General features: G+C 49.7%; 1 long non-coding RNA gene across 2 annotated transcripts; it reads right to left on the bottom strand.

The window, feature by feature from the left end:
- Positions 1-1,626: 1,626 nt before the first annotated feature.
- On the bottom strand, positions 1,627-20,898 carry LOC147668253 (uncharacterized). 2 transcript variants are annotated; one of them, XR_015304140.1, is made up of 5 exons: positions 20,877-20,898; positions 14,083-14,272; positions 12,804-12,994; positions 9,810-9,983; positions 1,627-1,876 (listed from the first exon to the last, which is right to left on the bottom strand). It is a non-coding gene; the product is annotated as an uncharacterized LOC147668253 (long non-coding RNA). The 2 variants fall into 2 exon arrangements; XR_015304141.1 differs by lacking the exon at positions 20,877-20,898 and adding an exon at positions 20,811-20,858.
- Positions 20,899-27,921: the final 7,023 nt, after the last annotated feature.

Raw genomic sequence — 27,921 nt, 5'->3', positions numbered from 1 at the left:
GCCAGGCTGGAAGTTAAAATCCATTAATCAGCCCCTAATTCATTATTGTCAGTTGGGGCAGGGCAGGTGTTGTAACTAATTTTGCAACAATGAAAGCACTTAGCAAGTGCAAAAGATCACTAATCAGGGCGCACTAAGGAAGCAGGTGCCAGCTAAAAAAATATTCTGTGACACATTAATCAGCCCCAAATTAATTCAGGTCACTTGAGGCAGGGAAGGTGTGCTTTGCTTTGCCGAAAATAATGTACACTGGACAACCAGAGGGTGTGGTGATGAAACAGAGGGTGGCATGGGTGGGCCAGAGGGTGGCATGAGTAGTCAGAGAGTGGCAGTGGTGACAGAGAGTGGCAGTGATGAAGAAGAGTGTCCCAAACAGGTTGGACACGTAGAAACAACAAGTTCGCAAAACTTGCGACCCGACAGGTAAGTTCGCAAATTGCGAAATTGTAAAAACCCTCGCGAACTGGCAGAAACACGGGCGAACACAAAAAAAAAAAAAAATCCGCAAATTCGCGGGAATTCGCGGATTTTGCGGATTGCGAGTTCGCAAATCCGCAAATTCGCGGATTGCCAATCCGCAAAATCCGCTCATGCTTAGTCCAGCCCCCTCTCCCTGGCACCTCTGACCTTTCCTGCTGCTTCCCGACCACCCTGACAGTCGGGAGCTGGTGCCTGTGGGTGCAGAGTCTGGCTCGGCGTGATTTATGCCATTGGTATAACTGCAGACACACTGCAGTCCATCACTGCAGTCCCCCCCCTGATTAAAATTCAGCTCCGGCCCCGACTGCAGCACTCCACAAATGGAATATTCTACATAATTTCCGAAAATGCTTGTTTTTCTTGTTTAAAAAGTGACCTTGTGTGATGTAACTAGTGTTCATTTAAAGCGCTGCAATACCTTCCGATGGAGTTTGCGCTAAATAAAAGTGCAGAAAAAACACAAGACAAATCGAACACTTTAAAGCAAGAAAGGAACACCTCGGTGGGTGAATCACCCAGCTGGTGTCACAAGGCCCCCATAGGCAGAGCGGATGTTTCTTGCCATCCTCACCTCTGCTGATTATGTAGAGGCTACCAGGCCTTACAGTGACACCTCGTCACCCAGAATACCCTCGGCACCCTCTCCAATCTCACACCTCAGCAAAGAGCCTTTCATCAGCATTAAACAGGCGAGTGCTCCCCCCTGGGGCGCTACCTCCGGGCATAAAACACCACCTTGAGTGTACCCCTTCTTTGAGGTAGACAGTACCACATAGGAGAGGTGCAAAAGAAGTGTATAATCTTGTTGTAAGCCTTTATTACTGCAGGACATAATCAGTGTTTCTTTGCTACAACAGCTTGAATTATATACAACACTACATTGGGCGCTAAAAACTGGAAAAATTCACATTGGAATGTTTAGAACTCCAACTGCTCAAAATTACTCAAAACGTAACCATGAACAAAACAATTTACACTGGAAGAATACTGAAGCATTTGCTGTGCGTAATATACTAAAAAAACAAAACATAAAACCGGTTTGCCCATAGGCAATTAAAACAGAAGTGGAATGCATGCAGGGTGAACGAACTGCTCAACTTTGCGGAAAATTGTTCTTTAAGTCCACCAATGCAGTGTGCTAAAGTGTTTGGTCTTTCAGGGCAGTTTCTCAACTAGTTTTCATCAGTGGTGGTTAAGTCCCCAGAGTAATCATTTGGGTCAGCAGCATCATCCACATCTGCACTTTCTGCCTCCACATTATCTGCTCCTCATTTTCATCGTTTTCACCATCAATGTCCTCCTTTTCGTTTTGCTCATTGTCTTCATCATTCGCATCAGTTGTTTCCTCAACTACCGATTCTCCTGTTTGTTCAACGATTTCAAAGGGATTCTCACCCTAAAAGTAAACACAAGTTTTAAACCATCTTTAGCAAAATTTTGCAGAACAAATGCACACTAACTATTACAAAAGTAACAGCAAAAGTCTTGTGTACAGTGCAAGTAAAGAACTCAGATTTCAGATCACAAAAAAGCAGAAAGAATGTATTATTAGAAAAGGCATCTTACAACGGGGAGAACATATGCAGGACTTCTAAATTTTAGAGTATGTCCAGACAGGCCATAGGATGGAAAAATCCATGCCAGGTCTATGAACGCCCATGAGCTCTGAGGAGTCCTTGTACAGAGGGGGCGGTGACTGGAATATTGAGGGTGGGCATCACATTTCCAAGAAATTAATTTCCTGCGAAACTACAATTTTTTTGGGTGAAACTCAGTACGGAAGAAGTGTTATTTGCAAAGCTGAGGAAGGAGTAAACAGATCTGAACATTCAATATGCAGTGTGAGCCCTGGAGGCAGGAAGGGTGGAAGTGCATCCACAGCATTACAGGCTGCAAGCTAATTGTTGATGGTCATTAACTTATCAGTTTGCAGCATGTGTACTTGTTTGATTTAATTAATGATTTTATTTAATTTGTATAGCTCTTGAATCACCCCCAGGGGGGTATCTCAGCGCTTGGAAGCACAGCATAGGTCATGGGTACTCACAAACGTTCTCTCAGGGGCCAAGTGGCAGGGCTAGAGCAACAAAAAAAAACACAACTGACCATGAGGTTGATCACTGGTCCCTGCAGCGGACACCTTCGTCCACTGAGCCACCAGACCCGGGATACACACATCTCTTGCTCTCTCTTTGTCTCCCTCCCTCACTCTCCCTACCTCTCCCATACTCTGTTCCCCTCCCTCTGTCTTCCTCCCCCTGTCTCCCTTTCCCTCTCTCACTCCCTCCCCCCTTTCCCTCTCACTCCCTCACTGTCTCCCTTTCCCTCTCTCACTCCCTCACTCTGTCTCCCTTTCCCTCACTCACTCCCTTTCCCTCCCTTCCTTTCCCTCTCACTGTCTCCCTTTCCCCCTGTCACTCCCTCACTCTGTCACTCCTTTTCCCTCCTTTCCCTCCCTTTCCCACTCTCACTCCCTCACTCTGTCAGGGCAGTTTTCAGGAGTCTTCTGAATTTAAGATGGTCCAAACACTGTCTTAGGGCCAGCTGTAGTTGATTCCAGATGAAGTGTGCGAGAAGGACTTGCCTCCGGGTCTAGCCTTTTTTATGTTGGGGCTTTTGAGGAGCGATTGGGAGCTGGCGCGCAGAGTCCGAGCCGGGTAATAGCGGCGAAGTTTCTCTACTACATCGGGAGGGCCATTGCCCCAGATTGCTTTGTGTGTGAGACAGCAGATCTAGAATTTCACGCGCTGTCGTATTGGCAGCCAGTGTAGCTGATGAGGGAGGGGAGTGGAAGCTGATCTGGGGGGAGCATTCAGAACCGTGCAGGCGGCTGTGTTCGGTATCATTTGCAATTGGTTTAAGGAGGACTCATTTGCTGCGATCAATAGGGCGTTGCAATAGTCCAGCTTGCTTGGTATCAGGGCCTGTGTTAGGGTTTTCCTTGTTGTGTCGGGGAGATAAGTAAAAGCTTTCCTTAGTAAGCCATGGGTGTGGAAGCAGGATCAGACTGTGTGAGTAACGTGTTTCTTCATGTTTAGGGACTGTTGAAGGTGAACACAGAGGTTTTTGACTGTGGTTGCCGGGGTCGGGGGTGTGCCTAGTCTGGGGGCCACCAGGAAGGTGACCAGAGGAGGGGGCATCTCCAAAGAGCAGAACCTCAGTTTTTGCAGCGTTCAGCTGAAGGAAATTGCTTTCCATCCAGTGAGATTTCCAGCATTCCTAAAGAGAAGGTAGATTGGGCAGATTGAGAAGTTTTATTGAAAGAGAAGGTAAGCTGTTGATGCTTTTATGCCTGTGGCTGAAGGGTTACCCATGTGTGGTGTGAAATTCGCTTTTAAGTAGAACTGCAGAATGGCCATATTTCTGGTTGAATACAAGACTGCAACAGAATTATACTTACTAGAAATACCAATAAAGAATTTGCTGGATTACATTTATATTTAAAGCAGACATCTCCAACGGATAGCTCTGAATCTACTGGCAGCTCACCAATACCCTGGAAGATTGGGGGTTTGACAGTGTGAAAACACGAGTCAGGATACAGGTATCCTGAACCTATAGGACACATGGGGGGACCCCCTCATGGGCAATTGCTTTTTTTAAAAAACCTATTAAAATTTTAAGTGCTAACTTTTCTATGGTTGTGTGGGTAAAAATGAAACTAACGTCCCTGGAACCTTTGGCATTTTCAGTGGGTTGTAAAACTTTTTTTTTTTTTTTTTTTTTTGGTGTAAGACATTTATTCTGTATTAAAGAGACAAATGATGTACACTGCGTCACGCCAACAACCCGGAGGCAGGCCGCTATCAGGTATACAATGCACAAGGGTCAGTAAAACAGTCCGAGGGCTATCGTCCAGCCGGAGCTGGCACTCCCAGTGATATATATAAAACAGTAGTAACGTGGTCGTGAGCAGTACAACACCTGCGCATAAGTGATCTTACTTTTCTCTCAGTGTCGCAGACATGCAGATGTATCAGGAAGCAACCAGGTCGCCTTGGAGCGAACAGCGGTCAATAACCCGCCGCGGCGGCCAGTAGGAAGGATACGTCCAGCAGCACTGTTTGCTCCCAACTTACCCCCCCAACAGTCAGAAAAACTAAAACAGCAAACTGCGGTGCAAGTACATAGAGTTGCTATGCAACATATCATCCGTCCTTAGGGCTGCGCGGACCTGTGCTGGAGTGTCATGAGTAAAGGCGAGTCGCGATAAGGGTGATGGTGTGGCGATTGCCACCTCCTCCACATGTAGGCGAGAGAATAAAAAAAGGGGGGGGGAGGGAGGAAGGGGGGGAGGGGGTGGGGAGAGGATGAGGATAAGTGGGGCTATTCGCCGAGGTCTGGGGCCGCAGGAGGGTCTGCGGGGATAGGGTCAGCGGCATATGCAGGGCCAATGGGGTTGCATGGCTAGGGCGTGTGACAATACAGGGCAGGTCCGCGCTACCTCAGGGCTGACAAGCAACAAGCATTCAATCACGTAATGAACACAGTCAGCCCATATCATCTGAAACACCTGAATCCGGTGATCTCCCCAGGGTGTCCGAGCCCTCACGTTCTCTAGCCCACTGTATGAACGGGTCCCAGATATCAATAGGTCTGGAAGCGGTGGGCATAGTCTCCCAGTAGTGTGTCAGTTGTGTATGGCCATATGTTACATCTCTAATCCACCCCGTGAATGAGGGGAGAGCCCTCCTACCCCAATGTAGCGCGATCTGTCGTTTGGCATAGAGAAGGAGTAGGGCATGTAGCTTCCTGTCGCAGGGTTCAGTGTCTTTAACATAACCTAGCAAACCCAGGAGAGGAGTTGGTGTATCATTCCTATGCGTAATTTGATTTATGGCTGTAAAAACCTCCGACCAGTATGAATCCAGTTTGGGGCAGCTCCACGCCACGTGGAGAAAGGACGCATCTTCCCCACCGCATTTCCAGCAGGAGGCATCTGCGCGGATGCCCATTCGGTGTAACAATGTCGGCGTGCGGTAATAGCGGTGTAGGAACTTGAAATGTATGAGCCGCAGTCGATAGTTCGGAGACAGTGCCGTGAGTTGCTTACAGCAGTACTCCCAGATGTCATCCGTTAGCTGATCAGTCAGATCCGCGGCCCATGCCTGTTTGGCCATGGCCTCAGTGATCGGTGCCTGCTCCTGCATGCAGTTATATAGTCTCGATACCAGCTTTTTGGGGGAAGGCCGTGAAAGCAGATTCTGGAGGGCGTCTAGTGTGCATGGCTCCTCTGGGAAGTGGGGTCCTATCTTTTTGCAGGATTCACGGAGGGAATGGTACAGTAGCGTGTCCGCGAAAGATTCTGGCAGGACATCCTCGTTCGTGTCCATCTCGACGAAGGTACCATCCGGATATAAATCAGCGAATGTGTGCAGCCGTTTTCCCCGGATCGTGAGGACGTCTCCCCTGGCGGTGAGACAAGGCAGCATCGGGTTACCCCGAAGGGGGATGGCCGGAGCATAAAGCAAAGAGAGACCCGCTCTCTTCTGCAGTTCACGCCAAGCCCAGCGGATCATCTCCACGGTATCCAATTCTCGCGACGGGCAGGAGACCTTACCGTATAGAGCCACTCGCAGCGGCAAAGGGGCGACCACGGCCAGTTCAACCGCCACATGCGGTTGATAGGGAGTAGGGAAGGCCCAGAAGTGCAGAAATTGCGCTTGGGCGCAGAGGGAGTAAAGCCTCAGATCAGGAGCACCGAGACCTCCTTGTCGGAGCGGTAGTGTGAGTAGGTCCCAGGAGACTCTCGCTTGCCCACCAGCCCACACCAATTTCAGCAATAGTGAGCGAACACGAGCGTGAAAGTGTACTGTCATTGGTAGCGGTACGTTCACGAACAAATATAAGAATTTGGGGAGAACCACCATTTTTGCTAAGGCTATCCTTGCGACTAGGGAAAGGGGCAGTTTGTTCCAGACCTCAATTTTCCCCTCCAGCCAGTCTACCGCCCTCCCGAAATTTAGTGTCTACAACTCCTGCACATCCCGACTGACCCAGACTCCCAAATACTTAACAGCGTCCGTCTCCCACCTCAAAGGGTAGTCCGGAGCCGGGCGATTAGTCTCGTCCGTCAAGGGGAAGGCAACCGATTTAGACCAGTTAATGGACACTCCTGCTAGGCCCTCAAATCTCACGAATTCCCGAAGTAGTGGATTCATGTTGTCCTTGGGATTGATGATGTATAGGGTGACATCATCCGCGTATAACGAGATTAGTAAGCTCCGAGAGCTAAATCCGATGCCCCTTGCAGTGTGGTGTTGTCTTATCCGAGCCGCAAGCGGCTCCATTGCAATGGCAAAGAGGAGGGGTGACAGAGGGCATCCCTGCCTTGTCCCCCTGGAGACTCGGAAGGGCTTAGACACGAGACCGTTGACACTCACCCTAGCTCTAGGTTCCGTGTACAGTAGTTTAATCAAGGTCATGAAGTTTTGGCTAAAGCCCATCCGTTCCAAAACTTTAAACAGATAAGGCCACTCTAAGGAGTCAAATGCCTTGGTGGCGTCAAGGAACACCACCGCCGCCTGTACAGATGGATGCAAGTAGTGGAGAACAGAAAAAATGGTTCTGAGGTTATGTGATGTTGCGCGGCCCGGGATAAACCCCGACTGATCAGGGAGTGCAATCATAGGCAGCATAGGCTGCAATCGATCCGCAATTACCTTAGCGTAGATTTTAGCATCGACGTTTATCAGAGAAAGGGGCCTATAGGAATCTAGGTGTAGCTCGTCTTTATCAGGTTTAAGGAGTGTAATTATTAGGGCTTCCCGCATGGAGTCTGGTAGGGAATTCAATTCGAGGGCCTCAACAAACACTGTATGCAGTTTCGGCGCCAACTCATCCACATAGGTTTTATAGAAGGCTGTTGTCAGGCCATCTGGGCCAGGGGCTTTGTTGGCCGGCATGCTTTTTATCACCTGGGCTATGTCCTGGACCGTGACAGTGAGGTCCATGTATTGTCGGTGGTTATTGTTAAACCATACGAGAGCTATGGAATCCAAAAAGGCTTGCAAAGTGGGCGGTATCGTGGGCTGCGTGGAGGTGTAGAGGGAGGCATAGAAATCCGCGAAGGCGCCTAGTACTGCCTCTTGGCCCATCGCGAGGTTCCCGGCCTTGTCATATATGGTGTGGATGTAATTGGATTGTGTGCAAGGAGTTATCAACCTAGCTAGTGTTCTGCTCGGCCTGTCCCCCTCCCCATATCTGCGTGCTTCTGCCCGTTTTCCCAGGAACCGTACTTCCCTCTCCGCTTCCTCATTAAAAGCTAGCAGCTTGGTTTTCAGAGCCCCAGCTATCTCCAATGATGGGTCAGCACTAAAGGCAGCGTCTAGGTCTCTCAGTTCCCCCTCCAGCTTAGCTAACGTGTCCCTTATGGCACGCAGGACTCCCGCCTTCCGTGCTATGCACTGACCTCTGATCACAGCCTTAAAGGCGTCCCATTCTATGGCCTCAGATGAGACTGATCCAGTATTTTCGGCAAAATAATGGACTATGTCATCTCTAATTTCTTCTACAAATACTGGGTCCGTGAGCGCGTGTGGTGGGAGGCGCCATGTGAATGCCCTGTGAATAGCGTTTGGGGGTCGCAGCTCCAATCCGCATGGGGCGTGATCTGACAGCGACCTGGCCAGTATATCAACCTTTGTCACCCACGTTGCAACCTCCGGAGACACCAGCCAGAAGTCTAATCTGGACCAGGTAGCCTTGTGGCAAGTGTAGCAAGTACCCACTTTGGCATCTGGGTGCCTGGCTCTCCACACATCAGAAAGCATACCCTCCTTCATCACATCTAAGACTGCCTGTCGCGCTCTAATATGTGTCGGCCTGCTTACGCCTCTACGGTCCATTTCATCATGCAGTACAATATTGAAATCACCTCCCAACACAACTGACCCACAGTCCAGTAAAGCAATTTCCGCCCAAACCCCTCTGAAGAAATCTGGGTCGTCCACATTTGGACCATACACTGCAGCTAGTACAATAGGCCGCCCCTGCAAGGAACCGTGTAATAAGACATATCTCCCCTCCACATCAAGCACGCGAGAATGTTCCCGCCAATCCAACCCCCTGCGTATGAGTACAGCAACACCCCTCGCATAATTTGAATAGATAGCAGAGTAAACATGAGCCCATCTGGAATTCTTCAACCTGGGCGAGGGGGTCGAGTTAAGATGAGTTTCCTGTAGGAAGCAAATGTCTGAGAGAGCCCAAGGATTTGGAAAAAAAAGAAATAGGGAGAAGAGGCCATCCAATTTCAAAGACATGCCCTTCACATTGACAAAGCCTTTATTTTGAGATACACATAATTAATATTATAACCACCACACTGCCCAATTATTTCAACTATCAAACCAATGCCAAGGTGTTGGCGATGTGAAGGTCTGTAATTGTTAATGACGTGATGGGTTGCACTGACATTCATATAGAGCCACTCTCACACAGACAGAGCCACCCACACACAGAGCCGACAAAAGAAGCTATACACACAGAGCGCTACACACAGAGCGCTACACACAGACAGTGCGCCACACACACACACAGACAGAGCGCCACACACACACAGACAGACAGAGCGCCACACACACACACAGACAGACAGACAGAGCCACACACAGAGACAGAGCCACACACAGACAGAGCCACACACACAGACAGAGCCACACACACAGACAGAGCCACACACACAGACAGAGCCACACACACAGACAGAGCCACACACACAGACAGAGCCACACACAGAGCCACACACACAGACAGAGCCACACACAGACACATCTTCTCACCTGCACAAAGGAAAGGACAAAAATGCACACAGGCTTCGATCAAACACCTTCCAGATTAACTGCCAAGAATGCAGCAGCACGCACAGCTTCAGACCCAGCACTTACCCACCAAATACACTTCCGCCACAGAAGCAGCACTGGCTGGTGAGACTAGCCAGCCACCAGGGTAAAACCAGACAGAGCAGATGTTCTGAAGAGGCCGCTACCCACAAGACAAGGACGCCACCAATTTCCAGGACATGGCTCACCAAGACTAACTATTAGTCAGTCAAAGCTCTAGCCTGTAGAATGGGCAATCCAAAAACCACTTGTAACCCAACCATGTCCCCATCCTCCCTCGCCCCAAAAGAATGTACAGTTAAATGAGATTGATAGGACACTTTGTAAGGCTGAAACAGGGCACATTAACTGTAATATCCAGACGCGGGTAGAAATCTAAGCTCGGAATCAGAAAGGGGGGCCCTGAATACTGCAGGGGGGCTGGGGAGTTCAGCAGTCAATTACTCTCTGCCTTGAAAATAGTACTGTGCCAAAATGGCCTCTTACCCAGAGTGACTAGTACATGTCGCAGCTCAGCGCCCATCACAGAGCCATTGGCTTCTTTGTCGCAGACCCTCAGCCCCTCCACAAAGTCATCGTAGGTACCCTGGTCCTTGTTCTTCGCAATTGTCTGCAGCATGGGCAAGAACTCGTCAAAGCCAAGCTTCTTGGTGTTAAGCTCTGGGAAGGAGAGAAGAGTTCAGAGGAGCAGTCACCGGCTGCAGCAGCGTGCCAGGCTGGAGAGTACACATTAACAGTGACAATGTGATCGTCCAAGTTCCCCAAAAACCCCCTACCACCTCCAGTCAGGTTTTTGTCCCATCCCAGACTGCCAATGAATATTACTGATATGGTCCATCTAGCAACTGTGGACGAGGCAGAGATCTCCAATTCAATGTGTGGCACAGGGCAGGGTCAGAGCTGAGGGCACAGGTGTAAGAGCTGAGGGCACAGGTGTAAGAGCTGAGGGCACAGGCGTAAGAGCTGAGGGCGAAGGGGTAAGAGCTGAGGGCAAAGGGGTAAGAGCTGAGGGCAAAGGGGTAAGAGCTGAGGGCAAAGGGGTAAGAGCTGAGGGCAAAGGGGTAAGAGCTGAGGGCAAAGGGGTAAGAGCTGAGGGCAAAGGGGTAAGAGCTGAGGGCACAGGTAAGAGCTGAGGGTGAAAGGTGAGTAGAAATCTGGCGTGTGGGGAATGAGTAGAGCACAGGATACAGATTGCTTAGTGGGTGGGTGTGTGTGTGTATTCAAAGGATAAGAAGTATGCGCGGACTTCTGTGAGCTCCCCATTCCTATCGCAATACATAATGCCTTACATACTAGAGTCACATTTTCTACAGCGTGTTCCTCCTGTCACAAATCAATATTTCAACTATTTATTAAACAATTATTGCTTGAAATAGCCTGGAGGTAGGACAGCAAACGCGCCTAATTTACGAGACGGTTTCCAGTTTCCCTTTGCTGCTGGGGGGAGAGTTGCATCATAAATACCAGAAATCATGTTTCCACAATTTAATCGCCAGTAACTCCTGAAATATTTACCAATGTTAATACCAGATCTGCCACGATTGTCACATTTTATGTAATATCCAAAATCAGATACAAGCAACACGTCGCGTCCAAGTGAAAGAGGCCCATTAGACTCTAATGCAAGCCTAAGGTTTAGTAATAATAGCCAACGAGGATATAGTGAGCTTTTCTGACTTGCCCCCAAGGTTCAATGCACCACAGACATAATAAGCCCCTGGGTCTCATCGTAACAGACTGTGCACTCTGAAATACACCTTAAAATGTAGCTCCTTCAGATTCACCTAAGTTAATTTTCAACTGGGGGGTGCTCTGGTCCACGGATGAGTGGCGTGTGCTCAGATCCAGGGGTGAGTGGCGGGTGCTCTGGTCCAGGGGTGAGTAGCGGGTGCTCAGATCTAGGGGTGAGTAGGGGTACTCTGGTCCAGGGGGTGAGTGGCGGGTGCTCTGGTCCAGGGGTAAGTGGTGGGTGTTCTGGTCCAGGGGTGAGTGGCGGGTGCTCTGGTCCAGGGGTGAGTAGCAGGTGCTCAGATCTAGGGGTGAGTGGGGGTGTTCAGATTCAATGTTTAGTGGCGGGAGGCAGACATGGTGTAGTTGTGAGTGATTCCTGCAGAGGTCCTGTGGTGATGGCAATGTCCAGTGTAGGGGTGAATGACTGGTGCCGAGGACCAGTGCGGGGGTGAATAACATGTGCGGGGGTGCATAACGTGTGCGGGGGTGCATAACGTGTGCGGGGTGAATGAGGGGTGATCGGGTCCAGTGTGAGTGACGGGTGCCGGGGTCCAGTGTGAGTGACGGGTGTGGAGGTCCAGTGCAGGGTGAGAGATTCAGGTTCATCCCAGCCACTCGTTCGTCTAAACCTCGCTCTCATCCAGCACCGACTCCGCATCTCACCCGCCCAGTATTACAAAATAATCCAGCGCCCACCTGTTCGTGAGCCGAAGGGGTGGCAGCGAGGGGGTGAGCTCTCTGTCCGCCATATCCCGGCTCAGGACGCCTCCGACAGACAAACACTCACTGAGTAACTACAACACCTGCCTGCTGCGCTCCATCACAGCAAACTTCGCCCAACCGGAAGTTGCATTCTGAAGGAATCCGAGCTCGGAGCCGGCCGGGTCTGGCTCCTCTGGAATGCGGCTCCACCGGCACAGCCTCGGCCCAGGCCTCGGGGGGGATGGATGCGGGCGGGCCACGGGCGCCTGCTCTGGGCACCAGGTTCAGGCAGAAAAGGGAAAGGCTGGTTCCGTCTGAACTCAACAGGAGGCAGTTCAGAGAGCAGCCGCTGGGCGGCGCGCCTGGCGTTTACAAGAGAGCGCCAACCTGCCAACCACTCCCAAAAGACAATGAGGCATTGCCCTGGCTGCCGTAGCCTGCCAGGGAGAAGAGCGCAGAAGAGCATGGCAGGCAGGGGGTGCACAATAATCGAGTGAAAGCCACAGACGTATGCCAGCTGCACCCTGGCCATCAGACCCCATCTCTGCCCGCCAGCGACATAATCTTCGAACTTCGCCCTCTGGTAGCAGCGCACACACCCAGTCTACCCAGCCCGTCATCATCCCAGGCTGTGCGCCTCACCCATCGGTGCCAGCTAAACGAAAACTGTTTAACCGGACCCCACATACCCTGTCGTCGGACCTACCCTCTGGTGCCAGCCACACAGCGGCGGCTGAATGGCACCGGCTAGACTTGGAACCGCATTCTCCCTTACGAGCCAATCTCTAGAGATAGATAGAGGTAGGGCGATAGATAGAGGGAGGGAGGGCGATAGATAGATAGGAGGGCGATAGATAGAAGGAGGGCAATAACAGACAGATGTCCCTTCGAATGGCTAGCCTCCATTTATGGAGCTAGCCAATGGAAGAGCAGGCGGGACAAAGCACCCATACTGCTAAACAAAAGGTTTCGCCTGCGCGATCGCTGCTGCGCAGCAGATCGCCAGGCGAAACCTAAAAACCAGAAGCTGTCTATCTAGAAACATACCTTTTTTTGACCGCATTGCCATTTGATCCAGGTTTTCTCAATTTAGTTTTTTTGCCGACAAACGCCCCTCCAACAGGTTTATTAAGCGATTGCATCATCTTTCTTTTCATCCATCTTCCAGCAGGCCCACCAAATACCAGACTTGTCTGGTAATCGACAACAATTCCAGGTCTCTGCATACCGCCATAATCCTGCAAATTGATAACATAAAATTAGCAGAGAGTATGCAGATAAGGCAAGTTACATGGTGTGCAAAAATGTGTTAACAGTTTTATAATAATGGCAGGCATAATCCAAGAACCAATGTTGGGTGGTCAAGGAATTCGTAGGCTAAGCAGCAGTTGTTGCCATTCTGGTAGGTGTAGATACTTCTTGGCTACAATTATGAAAACTGCAGTAAGGACACTGCTGTACAGGTTTTCATTTGCATTAGTGAGTTGAGAAATAAAGAAGATAAAATGCTTATAAACATGTGTGTGGTTGGGTCTGGTAGCGCGTGTGGTTTGTTTGTGTGTGGTGTGGTTGTGTGTGAGAGAACAGGGAGTTAGAGAAGGAGGCGGGGTGAAAGAACAGCAGATCAGCACAGTAAAAGAACAGGGAGTTAAAGAAGGAGGTGGGGTGGAAGAGAGCAGCAGTTCAGCACGTGAGAAGACAAGAGAACAGGGAGTTAGAGAAGGAGGCAGGGTGGAAGAGAGCAGCAGATCAGTACGTGAGAAGAGAAGAGAACAGGGCGATAGAGGGAGGGCGATAGATAAGAAAGAGAAGGAGGGCGTTAAAGTAAGGGAGGGCGATAGAGAGGAAGGGAGGGCAATAGATTGATAGATAGATAGAGGAAGGGCGATAGATAGAGAGGGAGGGCGATAGAGAGGGAGGGCGATAGAGAGGGAGTGCGATAAATAGATAGAGGGAGTGCGATAGATAGATAGAGGGAGTGCGATAGATAGATAGAGGGAGTGCGACAGATAGATAGAGGGAGTGCGAGAGATTGATCGAGGGAGGGCGATAGATAGATAGAGGACGATAGATAGATAGAGGGAGGGCGATAGATAGATAGAGGGAGGGCGATAGATAGATAGATAGATAGAGGGAGGGCGATAGATGGATAGAGGGAGGGCAATAACAGACAGATGTCCCTTCCAATGGCTAGCCTCCATTTATGGAGCTAGCCAATGGAAGAGCAGGTGGGACAAAGCACCCATACTGCTAAACAAAAGTTTTCGCCTGCGCGAACGCTGCTGTGCAGCGGATCGCCAGGCGAAACCTCTATCCAGAAACATACCTTTTTTGACTGCATTGCCATTTGATCCAGGTTTTCTCAATTTAGGTTTTTTGCCGACAAACGCCCCTCCAATGGGTTTATTAAGCGATTGCATCATCTTTCTTTTCATCCACCTTCCAGCAGTCCCACCAAATACCAGATTTGTCTGGTAGTCGACAACAATTCCAGGTCTCTGCATACCGCCATAATCCTGCAAATTGATAACATAAAATTAGCAGAGAGTATGCAGATAAGGCAAGTTACATGGTGTAGATAGATAGAGAGAGGGAGGGCGATAGATAGATAGAGGGCGATAGACAGATAGAGAGGGAGGGCGATAGACAGAGGGAGTGCGATAGATAGAGGGATTGAGGGAGTGCGATAGATAGAGGGATTGAGGGAGTGCGAGAGATAGAGGGATTGAGGGAGTGCGAGAGATAGATTGAGGGAGGGCGATAGATAGAGGGAGGGCGATAGATAGAGGGTGGGCGACAGATAGAGAGAGGGAGGGCGACAGATAGAGAGAGGGAGGGCGACAGATAGAGAGAGGGAGGGCGACAGAGAGAGGGAGGGCGACAGATAGAGAGAGGGAGGGCGACAGATAGAGAGAGGGAGAGCGACAGATAGAGAGAGGGAGGGCGACAGATAGAGAGAGGGAGGGCGACAGATAGAGAGAGGGAGGGCGATAGAGAGAGGGAGGGTGATAGATAGAGAGAGGGAGGGCGATAGCTAGAGAGGGAGGGCGATATCTAGAGAGGGAGGGCGATATCTAGAGAGGGAGGGCTATAGCTAGAGAGGGAGGGATATAGCTAAGAGAGGGAGGGCGATAGCTAGAGAGGGAGGGCGATAGATAGAGGGAGGGAGGGCGATAGATAGAGGGAGGGCGATAGATAGAGGGAGGGCGATAGATAGAGGGAGGGCGATAGATAGAGAGGGAGGGCGATAGATAGATAGAGAGGGAGGGCGATAGATAGATACAGAGGGAGGGCGATAGATAGAGGGAGGGCGATAGATAGAGGGAGGGCGATAGATAGAGGGAGGGCGATAGATAGAGGGAGGGCGATAGATAGAGGGAGGGCGATAGATAGAGGGCGATAGATAGAGGGAGGGGGAAGGCGATAGATAGAGAGGGAGGGCGATAGATAGGGAGGGAGGGCGATAGATAGAGAGGGAGGGCGATAGATAGAGAGGGAGGGCGATAGAGTAAGGGAGGGCGATTGATAGAGAGGGAGGGCGATAGATAGATAGAGAGGGAGGGCGATAGATAGAGAGGGAGGGCGATAGAGTAAGGGAGGGCGATAGATAGATAGAGAGGGAGGGCGATAGAGTAAGGGAGGGCGATAGATAGATAGATAGAGAGGGAGGGCGATAGAGTAAGGGAGGGCGATTGATAGAGAGGGAGGGCGATAGATAGAGGGAGGGCGATAGATAGAGGGAGGGCGATAGATAGATAGAGAGGGAGGGCGATAGATAGAGAGGGAGGGCGATAGAGTGAGGGAGGGCGATTGATAGATAGAGGGAGGGCGATAGATAGAGGGAGGGCGATAGATAGAGGGAGGGCGATAGATAGAGAGGGAGGGCAATAGATAGATAACGGGAGGGCGGTAGATAGATAGATAGATAGAGGGAGGGCGATTGATAGATAGAGGGCGATTGATAGATAGAGGGAGGGCGATAGATAGAGGGAGGGCGATAGATAGAGGGAGGGCGATAGATAGAGGGAGGGCGATAGATAGATAGGGAGGGCGATAGATAGAGGGAGGGCGATAGATAGAGAGGGAGGACGATAGATAGAGAGGGAGGACGATAGATAGAGAGGGAGGGCGATAGATAGAGGGAGGGCGATAGATAGAGAGGGAGGGCAATAGATAGATAACGGGAGGGCGATAGATAGATAGAGGGAGGGCGATAGATAGAGGGAGGACGATAGATAGAGGGAGGGCGATAGATAGAGAGGGAGGGCAATAGATAGATAACGGGAGGGCGATAGATAGATAGATACAGGGAGGGCGATAGATAGAGGGAGGGCGATAGATAGAGGGAGGGGGAGGGCGATAGATAGAGGGAGGGCGATAGATAGAGGAAGGGCGATAGAGGGAGAGGGAGGTCGATAGAGGGAGAGGGAGGTCGATAGAGGGAGAGGGAGGGCGATAGAGGGAGAGGGAGGGCGATAGATAGAGAGGGAGGGCAATAGATAGATAACGGGAGGGCGATAGATAGATAGAGGGAGGGCGATTGATAGATAGAGGGAGGGCGATAGATAGATAGAGGGAGGGCGATTGATAGATAGATAGAGGGAGGGCGATTGATAGAGGGAGGGCGATTGATAGATAGAGGGAGGGCGATAGATAGAGGGAGGGCGATAGATAGATAGATAGAGGGAGGGCGATAGATAGATAGAGAGGGAGGGCGATAGATAGAGGGAGGGCGATAGATAGAGGGAGGGGGAGGGCGATAGAGAGGGAGGCGATAGATAGAGAGGGAGGGCGATAGAGAGGGAGGGCGATAGATAGAGAGGGAGGGCGATAGATAGAGAGGGAGGGCGATAGATAGAGAGGGAGGGCGATAGATAGATAGAGAGGGAGGGCGATAGATAGATAGAGAGGGAGGGCGATAGATAGATAGAGGGAGGGCGATAGATAAATAGAGGGAGGGCGATAGATAGAGGGAGGGCGATAGATAGAGGGAGGGCGATAGATAGAGGGAGGGCGATAGATAGAGGGAGGGCGATAGATAGAGGGAGGGCGATAGATAGAGAGGGAGGGCGATAGATAGAGAGGGAGGGCGATAGAGTAAGGGAGGGCGATTGATAGATAGAGAGGGAAGGCGATAGAGGGAGGGCGATAGATAGATAGAGGGAGGGCGATAGATAGAGAGGGAGGCCGATAGAGTAAGGGAGGGCGATTGATAGAGAGGGAGGGCGATAGATAGAGAGGGAGGACGATAGATAGATAGAGAGGGAGGGCGATAGATAGAGGGAGGGCGATAGATAGAGGGAGGGGGAGGGCGATAGATAGAGGGGGAGGGCGATAGATAGAGAGGGAGGGCGATAGATAGAGAGGGAGGGCAATAGATAGATAACGGGAGGGCGATAGATAGATAGAGGGAGGGCGATAGATAGAGGGAGGGCGATAGATAGAGAGGGAGGGCAATAGATAGAGAGGGAGGGCAATAGATAGATAACGGGAGGGCGATAGATAGATAGAGGGAGGGCGATAGATAGATAGAGGGAGGGCGATAGATAGAGGGAGGGCGATTGATAGATAGAGGGAGGGCGATAGATAGAGAGGGAGGGCGATAGAGAGGGCGGGAGGGCGATAGATAGATAGAGAGGGAGGGCGATTGATAGAGAGGGAGGGGATAGATAGAGGGAGGGGGGATAGATAGATAGAGGGAGGGCGATAGATAAATAGAGGGAGGGCGATAGATAGAGAGGGAGGGCGATAGAGTAAGGGAGGACGATTGATAGAGAGGGAGGGCGATAGATAGAGGGAGCGGGATAGATAAATAGAGGGAGGGCGATAGAGAGAGGACACTTATGGGACGTTTGCACACATGGTAGACGTGTGCACACATGATGGAAAGCATCGGGTGGCGGTGTGCACTGTCAAATCTTTCCATGTTGGACCTGTCCTGAGGGGTAGTGTTCGTGTGCAGGATGACGGTATGTCGAAAGTATTACAACTTGCATGTGCGTAAGTGCATGGTTTTAACTGTCCCGCATAGACAGCTGTAGTATTGTTGAGGGATGACTAGTGTTTAGTGTGCTACGAGGCTGGAATCTGGCATGACATACCAGGTGTACACACACAGTGTGCAAGCCCTCACCTACTTCGCAGAACCAGTGGCAGGCGCCTCTCGTTAGAATGTTATTATGCACATGTACACACCGTGTGTGAAATACTTAAAGTGTGCAACACCTAAAGTGTGCAAGGAGTGACTGGGATGATACATGCTGCTGGAGTTGGTGTTCCTGGTGCAGGAGGTTAGTGAGTACCACGGCATGCCACATGTACACACGCCACGCACTGCCCCTTACCTAACTCGCAGGATTAGTGGCAGGGGTGTAGTGTGCAGGGGCGGCTGAGGTGCTGCGTGCCGCTGGTGTTAGCGCCCCGTGTGCAGAAGGCGAGTGTTGCATACGCCGCACGCTGCCCCTTACCTAGCTCGCAGAACTAGTGGCAATGTGCAGTGTGTGCAAGGGGCGGCTGAGGTGGTAGTGCCCAGTGAGCAGAAGGCGCAGCCCCTTGCCTAAACAGGACCACCTTCCTTGAACTGCGATGCTTCTTTACACATGCACGAAAGCCCAGTACTAAAAAGATTGTGTCTTCGTGACATAGTCACTTGCCAACCATATGTATTACCAACCTCATAAGGAGGAAAAACAGAGCCAGCCCTAGGAGGATACCTCTGTAGGTGGCATTCGTTTTGTTGAGTTATCTTATTTGATACTTTTGTGGAATACACGCAAGGAGCCTTACTGTTTCTATCCTTTAATCCAAAAGGCAGCAATGGGGCCTTTGTATTAAAGGGTTATACATGCCTTAGGTGCTGGGAGGGAGGAGGGCTCAAGAACGGTTATAGGTGCAGAGGACACGCTTCAGAACACCTTAGCCTCCCGAGGGGGCAGAGAGTAACTTCTATTTGACATGTGTAAGCATGAACTCTGTGGTGTGGCTGCGCTGCTCATACCTGATAGGAGACCCCTTTGAGATTTTTGGACGGAGGCAGCAGCTGACACTTGACATGGAGCAACTAGAGCACTCTGTACTGGGTGGCATCAAAGCCGTTTAAATAGCATGAAGAGAGCCATGTGACCTAGAAATCTGGCCCAGGGGATGAAGGAGGAATTGGTCGTCAGGTGGTTAGATCCAGCCCACTTCTTTTGATCTTCCCTGTCTTCGTCGCATAATTACTTCTAGGTCTCCTGCTCTGCTCATGACACGTAGATTACTTGCGTTTTGTATCCTTCATGCAGGACACACATCCGGGTTTCTTCATACAACACTCCCTGCTAATTGGGCCTTTTTCTGAATTCTATAAATGTAAAGAAAAATCGAGTGAACTCATTATGCTCGAGGCCTCTGGAATGAATGAGCTACACAGGCCTGACCTCGGGCAGTCTGAGATCAAGTTGGGTGAGCTTCTCACACTTGACAAGAGCTGGCTTGATGTCTGGCCTGGTATGGACTGCTCATACATACCTTGAACAGCTTCAGATAAGCTCCAGGCTCTTTAAACTACTCACGTCTGACCCAGGCTAAATTACGATTTCTGGCTTCTGTGGGCTACTTCCCCCAGATATGGGCAGCTAGAGATGTCGAAGTGTGGAGACATTTCCCTGTCTTACGCACTCCATTATCTCCTCGTTTCATGTGCTCTTGACTTTTCCTTGTTGTGGCCTTAATGCACCTTTTTGTATATTAAACCTGGGCTGCCCAGGCCTACCTGTGTCTTGAAAGCACCCTCCTTATTGCGTAATATTAGTATTCCTTGGGTGATTAGGATTCTGCAGAGAGATGCTGTTTGGGCCAGTGCCACGGATAGGACTGGCCAGGACCCTGCCCGGAAGAACACACTCGTAATTGAGGTGTCTTCAATAATATATAAAAACCCTGCTGGGTTGTCCACATGTTATCGACCTTGGAAAGCTAAAAGCATGATTTGGCTCTCAAGGTTTGCAAACAATTAGCAGACTGGTTCCTCCTTGGTGTCTCAGCCTACCGTGCTATAGCTAAAACGACAAAATAAAAAACAATGTCACTGGTTTGGCGCCCCTTGTGACCTGGTTACACCTAAACAGTGCCTTCCCCTAGTATTCCACTTTAAAGACACTCGCGCTTCTCTTGAAGCTGACACGCCTCAAGATGGCGTCTTTACATCTTGTATGCAGAGTTGTTAGGCGTGGTAGCTCTGTGCACGCTGCAAAAAGAATATAATATGCACGTACTGCCTAAGTAGCCTTCCATCATTGTGCTGACTAGACCCGTTGATCAACTTTCCCATCTATGTTTTAGTCTGCATACTTATTGTATGGCACTCAAGGGTGGACGGGGTGATTGCTTGTTATTCTACCTCAAAACCTGGCCTTAATATATGAGACACAGTAAGCATCCTTGTCTTTTTAATAAAGTTTGTCGAACCTGACCAAATGCGTGTTTTGTATTAATTTCATCGACCTAGGTGGGAAGTGGTGCCTTGCAGGGACCCCTCATGTGTCCTGCAGGGTACACGCTGATCTATATAGCCAGCGCCTATGGATCCCGAATTATCTTACTCAGGTCTAACCTTGTAATCTTCTTGGTGGAGACTGATCTCTGCGGTAGATGCATTAACCCGCTGAGTAATAAAATAAACAAAATGTGTGGATTCTAAAGTGAGGGGCCTAGGTCGCACGATTTGTGGCAGGGGTGTAGAGTGTGTAGGGGCGGCGGGAGTGGTGCACGCCGCTAGGCGCAGTCCGCAGATAGAACGACGGCGGCATCCCCCGAGTAGGAGACACAGGTCGGGGGATGCCGTTTGGGACACACTGGAGCCTTCTCCCTGGCGTGAGGATAGGGACGCCAGCGCCACCCCAGGCCACACGCTCAGGGCAGCCGCCGCTGCGCTGCATATTGGGGCGACACTGGAGCCTTCTCCCCGGCGGACCAATTTATTAGAAAGAGGATAGGGACGCCCGCGCCACCCCAGGCCACACGCTGCCACTGGTGATTCGGTCTCTTAGCTGCCTTAGCCCGGTGCCCAGGTACCCGAGGTGTGAGGCGCAGTATCCTGGAGTGCCAGCACCTTCGCTCGCGCGCGGACGCCTCACTCACAGCTCCAACCCTTACAAGTTCGGCGTCTAAAGAGAGCGCGCTGACTAGAAGCTGATGAGCCAATGAATGAAGTGTTTACACATGGCAACGTAGAACAACCGATGGACTGTCAGTAAGACGACTTGTGATTTGTCTGCGACAAACTGCGCAGAAAAGCGGGAGGCAGCCAATTATGGCTACGTAGTGCACACGTCATGAAAATGGAACTGCGCATGCGTAAAGGTTGTGCGCATGCGCAAAATGACAGGGGGGGCGCTCAATCATGGGAGCAGCGGATTATAGAACACCTGCTTAACTACACAAAAACCTTGCTACAAACTAACAGCGTTTTTCCATGAGCGCCTCCAAAATCCGGTCGCGTTACAGAAATAGAAACGCTTTCTCTGTTCTCGCGTGTCAAATCAGAAGCGTCTCGCGCCTCCCAATAACACCGCGGCTACACTTACTATCTGGCCGAAGCAGAAACAAAGTATCCAGTTTCCAAGGCTTTCAGGACAAGTAGAGAAAAGGCGAGCCCGCGCTTTTCTCTCCAACAATCAAAAATGGGTTTACAATACCAGCCGGTATTCAGGCACTCGAAGTCAGGACAAAAAGGCTTCCAAAAAGGCTGTGCTCTTCTCGCTGGGATCCGGCGGGGAACACCATCCGCCCTCCTTGATTCTCCAACAGGATTAATTGACAAGCACTTTCCCCTTGGAAAGGAAGTGCTTATATCCCACTAGGAAATCCCAGGGCAGTCTGGGACTTGTAGTTACCATGATTCTTCCTGATTTCTCTGCATACCTTGAATACTGTCCTCGTGATCTCAAAATCGCCACAGAACCCCCTCTCGAGGACTGCCGTCCCGGCGGTCGTCCAGGCTTCCCAGGATACTTCTCATGGAATTGCGCGACCAACTCAGGACAATTCAGATTGGCCAAAGGCTCCCACGTTCTTTCCTCAGGTCCGTAACCCTTCCACCCAACCAAGTATTGGATCCTACCCCTAACCATACGGGAGTCAAGGATAGCCTGCACCTCATATTCCTCCTGCCCATCAATGTCAATAGGAAGTGGCCTATCCAGTATTCTTGCACCATCAGGACAAGGAAGGAGGAGGGAAACATGAAATACGGGATGTATCTTCCAGGAATCAGGGAGGGACAATCTCATAGCCATAGGGTTAATAACCTCCACTATGCTGTAAGGCCCCACATACTTAGGTTTCAGCTTGTTTTCCCCTCTCAAATGTATGTGCCTAGTGGAAAGCCACACCCTGTCTCCCACCCCATATTCAGGTGCTGGTGATCTCTTCCTATCAGCAAAGCGTTTCTGGGAAGATTGAGCACTCGCCAAGCTGTTACGGGCTGCCACCAACACCGCCTTGAGATGGGCATGATGTTCATGAATGCTGGGTACAGGGGAATGCACGGGTACCTCAAAGGGAAGGGCATTGGGATGATACCCATACAAACAAAAGAAAGGAGAACAACCCAAGGTGGAGTGTATGGCATTATTATATGCAAACTCAGCCATCCAAATTAACATTGTCCAGTCCATATCATTTTGCAGAGCAAAGCAGCGTAGATACTGTTCCAACATCTGGTTCAGACGTTCAGTTTTGCCATCAGTCTGGGGGTGATAGGAGGAAGAGAGACGAGCATCGACGTCCATGGTCTTACAAAGAGCCTTCCAGAATCGGGAAGTAAATTGAGTTCCTCGATCCGTAATGAGCACGCAAGGTATGCCATGTGCTCTAACGGCATGTTGCAGAAACACCTGCGCCAGTTCAGCTGAAGTAGGAAGACTCGTCAACGGAATGAAATGACCCATCTTTGTCAAATGGTCGACGACCACCAGGATCACGGTCTTATCATTACAGGGGGGCATTTCAACTATGAAATCCATAGACAATGTGTGCCAGGGTTTAGGAGGAATAGGTAGAGGCCTCAGAAGTCCCATGGGTTTGACATGGATGGATTTCCCTTGCATGCAAACAGCACAGTTTTTGACATACTGTCTCACATCATCTCTAAGGTTGGACCACCAAAATTCACGTTCCACACCTACTATGGTCTTGTAGATTCCCAAATGGCCTCCTAGGGGGGAGTCGTGTATCCATTTCAGGACTTGCAGCTGTAAGATCTCAGTGGGTACATAGATAGCGGACCCATGGTAAGCAAGATCATCTTTTTCCATTCGATGTTCCGGATCTTCTTGTATCCATGCTTGTACATCTGACTCTGCCAGGGCTATCTTCACGTCGTCCAGAAAGTCCTGTGTAGCCAACAAGGCAATAGCGGGTAGACAACCACTTGCTTCTTTCAGGATTAGTGGGGGTTCTTCCGTGGTTCCTGCATGTTGGTCTTCAGTTTCACCTAGGCGAGACAGGGCATCCGCTTTACCATTCTGTGGTCCAGGTCTGTACTTGATAATAAAATCATAATCCGAGAAGAACAATGTCCATCTCAACTGCCGAGGCGTAAGCGCCTTCGCAGTTTTCAAGAACAGAAGATTTCGATGGTCTGTATAGATTTCAACTGTGTGAACAGCTCCCAATAGGTAGTGACGCCATTCTTCACATGCCCTTTTTATTGCCAGGAGTTCTTTATCCGAGATGGAATAGTTGATCTCGCAAGGCGACAATTTCTTGGAGAAAAAGGCAACTGGATGCAGTTGACCAGTGTCAGGATGGCGTTGTGATAGTATACCCCCTATCGCATATTGCGAAGCATCCGTTTCCAACACGAAGGGTATTTGAGGATCCGGATGGCGAAGGATGGGAGCTTGGGTAAACTGATCTTTCAGATACTGGAAAGAGATAGCAGCTTCTTGGTTCCATACAAACGGTGTGTTTTTTCTCAACAAGCTGGAGATGGGATGGATTATCTTTGAAAAATCCTTGATGAACCGTCTATAGTAATTGGCAAAGCCAAGGAAACTTTGAACGGATTTCACATTTGTAGGCGTACTCCATCCGATGATCGCCTCAATCTTACTAGTATCCATTTGGAATCCATTGGCGTTGATGACATATCCAAGGAATGCGACCTCCGTGACATGAAACAGGCATTTTTCAAGCTTGGCATACAAGGAATGATGTTGCAACTTCCTGAGAACGATCTTCACATGCTCCACATGTTCATGAAGGGTCGACGAATAGATCAAAATGTCATCGATATACACGATACAAAAGGTTTCTAGACAACCTCTCAATACTTCATCCATGAAATATTGGAAGGTGGCAGGGGCGTTACAGAGCCCGAATGGCATCACTCTATATTCGAACAACCCGAACTTTGTTCGAAACGCCGTCTTCCACTCGTCTCCCTTCTTGACTCTGACCAGATGATACGCCCCTCTAAGATCGAGCTTGGTAAAGAAACGGGCACCCTTCAATTGATCCAACAGCACCTGTATAAGAGGGAGCGGATATCGATTCTTGATGGTCATTCTATTGATGGATCTGTAATCGATGCATGGTCGTAGTTCGTCGCAGTCCTTCTTCGGGATGAAAAACATGGGGGATGAGGCAGGCGATGTAGAATGCCGAATAAATCCCGTAGCCAAATTCTCATCGAGGTAATTCCTCAGATACCGCGTCTCTTTTTCAGTCAAGGCATATACTCGACTACACGGTATGTCTGCTCCCGGAATGAGATCAATACGGCAATCATACACTCGATGTGGAGGTAACTCCGTTGCCTTCTGTTTGTCGAACAATGATCGGTAAGCCTTGTATTCTTCAGGTAGAACCGTGGCGCAACAATAGTGTCCTCGGGTACACTCTGTTGCCAAACACACAGAGGGCGTGATGTTATTCATTTCCAGGTCAGGCAAAGCTTGCCTACAATTCTCTTTACAAAAATCCAATGATAGAGTGATGGTTCGCGCCGCCCAACTAACCTTAGGATCGTGAAGGGTCAACCACGGCATTCCAAGGATGAGCCGGAACTGTGGCGCGTCAATCAGATCAAATTGTATATGTTCCTGATGATTCTGGTTCGTCTGCATCAATAACGCACGTGTATGATAGGACACAGGGCCCGATGACAAGACAGTCCCATCGACTGCTTTCACTAAGTCCGGTTTGTCCTTCTTCTCGCAGACGATTCCTATCTTCATCGCATATTCTTGATCGATGTAGTTGCCTGTAGCACCTGAATCCAGTAATGCATCGATTTCCATAGCTTCACGAGAATTAACCCACAGGGTGACCTTCAGGTTCATATGAGCTACTGCGGGATGCAAGGTGTTTGCAAGTATTGGTGAGATCGTTTGTAATTGACAACCCAAGGCAGAGACCTCTTCCTGATTTGGGCGTTCTAGTTTTCCGCCGGTCTTCCTGCTTGAATCATCGCTTGGGTATGTGGCCCTTGGAATCTTCCCGGCAAGGCATTCCTCGCCCTACAATCCTTAATGAAATGACCTCCCTTGCCACAATACAGGCATTGCTTCAGTCTTCTTCTCTTCTCCTTCTCTTCCTTTGAGAGGGGTCCCCTTATACCTCCGATCTGCATAGGCTCTACCCCATCAGGCGATTTCGGATGCTCCTCTGTGGTATTCTTGAACCGGGGATAGAAGAAACGTCCTTCTCCTCTGTTCCTATCACCCCTTCTTTCCAGAAGACGGTGGTCCAATTGGACTGTCAGGTCGATCAACTCTTCACAGGTAGAAGGGAGCTGCACTACTTGTGCCAACACGTCTTTAAGCTCCCCTCTTAGTCCTTGATAGAAGATGGATATTCTTTTCGCCGTGGGCCACTCTGTTTCAACCACTAGTCGATTAAACAAAGTGATGTAAGAAAGCAAGTCTTGAGACCCTTGGCGCAATGTTAATAGCTCTCTATCCAGGGACAACATGTGTAGCTTCCTATCAAAAAGTCTTCGGAGTTCTAAACAAAAGTCCTTGAAATTGTGCAGCACAGGATCGTTTCTCTCCACCAAGGGAATCGACCAACTAGATGCATTGCCTCCCATATACGACATCATGAACGCCGTTTTTGCACCATCTTCCTGGAACACCCCTGGTTTACACAAAAAGTGTAACCTACACTGGTTCAGGAAGGTCTCAAACTTACGGGGATCCCCATAGAACCTTTCAGGGGGCGCAAGAGGAATACCCGTGCTTTGTATCACATGCACGGTGGGTACAGTGTCAGGAGGTGAGGAAGTGTCTGAGGAGGACAGAGAAAACCCCCCCCCCTTCAGCTCCTTGAGAGACCGCAGATGCAGGGGGTTGTAATGTGGCTGGCTTGATGTAAGACGCCCCTCCTGTTTGTTTACGTGCTAACCCTGCCACTTCTGTCCGAAGCACCCCCACTTCCTTATATAACACCTGATTCTCCGTTCTAGAAGTAGTGACCTCCTGTTGCAGAGCAGCAAGGCTCTCTACCACAGAGTTCAACACACTTTCTATATTCATCGTCTAGGCCGGGCTCGTACACTTGGGCTTGTCAATCTGTCGTGATTGGCAGTAGTGTAAGCTCCAAGAACACCACTAACCTTGTCCTGTGGCCAAGCAGAGACGATATCTGACGCTAAGCCCCTTATTTCCTCACAATACGGAACCCAGCAGAGAATATATACTACTCTGTCAGACTCCGCACCCCAGAGGAAAAAAGGGAAAGAGGATGAAGGTGTGTTCCCCCGACTTCTCTCTGGGACTTGATTTACTCTTTGGGCTGGGTCGAGTATACCTTCAAGGCTGCAAGTGGGATGACAAAACACACAATTACTCATATACTCACTGACCCCTGTTTCTCCTGTATTGTGCGTGTGCCTTTCTTCACTCACCAGGATTCCTCTATTCCCTTCCTTTATTTCCAGTGTAATCCCAGACTTATCTCACTGATGCCGATAAAGGAAAGTCCAAAACAAATGCAGGTTCAGGAGGCTAATACCAAAACACGGGCCTCTTCACAGCACTAGTCCCCTTCAAGAAAGTCACTTCACTTTCACTCGTGCTCCCTTCTTATTGTTTCCTCCACAATACTGGGGCTGGATTATCCACAAAAAGATACAGTGTCACTGGCACAAAGAAATAATAACGTGGCTTTTGTAACGCTACAAATGTCTCGAATACAAAGAACAGGCGATTATACTCTGATGATTCAGTGCCTGCTTAACTACACAAAAACCTTGCTACAAACTAACAGCGTTTTTCCATGAGCGCGTCCAAAATCCGGTCGCGTTACAGAAATAGAAACGCTTTCTCTTTTCTCGCGTGTCAAATCAGAAGCGTCTCGCGCCTCCCAATAACACCGCGGCTACACTTACTATCTGGCCGAAGCAGAAACAAAATATCCAGTTTCCAAGGCTTTCAGGACAAGTAGAGAAAAGGCGAGCCCGCGCTTTTCTCTCCAACAATCAAAAATGGGTTTACAATACCAGCCGGTATTCAGGCACTCGAAGTCAGGACAAAAAGGCTTCCAAAAAGGCTGTGCTCTTCTTGCTGGGATCCGGCGGGGAACACCATCCGCCCTCCTTGATTCTCCAACAGGATTAATTGACAAGCACTTTCCCCTTGGAAAGGAAGTGCTTATATCCCACTAGGAAATCCCAGGGCAGTCTGGGACTTGTAGTTACCATGATTCTTCCTGATTTCTCTGCATACCTTGAATACTGTCCTCGTGATCTCAAAATCGCCACAGCCATAAACATGATGGTCATTTCTGGGGCAAAAGGACAACCCATAGCAGTACCTTTGGTTTGTAGGTACTGCTTGCTGTTAAAAGTGAAGACATTATATTTGAGACAGATCTCAGCCAAATCTAATATAAAGTTTGTAGGCACGTTGTGTGGTCTTACTCTCTTTTCTAGAAAAAACTCCATAGCTTCCAAGCCTGCTTCTTGGGGTATATTTGAATATAGGCTGATGATGTCCAATGTAACCAATAGTTTGTGTTCTTCTTCGAACAGTAGACCTTCCAGCAGTGTGATCGCTTGCATTGTATCACATATAAAACCCATAGTCTCACAAACCAGCGGCTTCAAAAATGTGTCAACATACTTCGCTGGTCTTTCATGAATAGAATTATCTCCTGAAATAATTGGTCTCCCTGGTGG

This window comes from Lissotriton vulgaris, unplaced genomic scaffold (assembly GCF_964263255.1).
Source record: "Lissotriton vulgaris unplaced genomic scaffold, aLisVul1.2 SCAFFOLD_1207, whole genome shotgun sequence".
NCBI lineage: Eukaryota > Metazoa > Chordata > Amphibia > Caudata > Salamandridae > Lissotriton > Lissotriton vulgaris.
The sequence above is the reverse complement of the archived record's forward strand: the minus strand, read 5'-3'. Positions and strand labels throughout refer to the sequence as shown.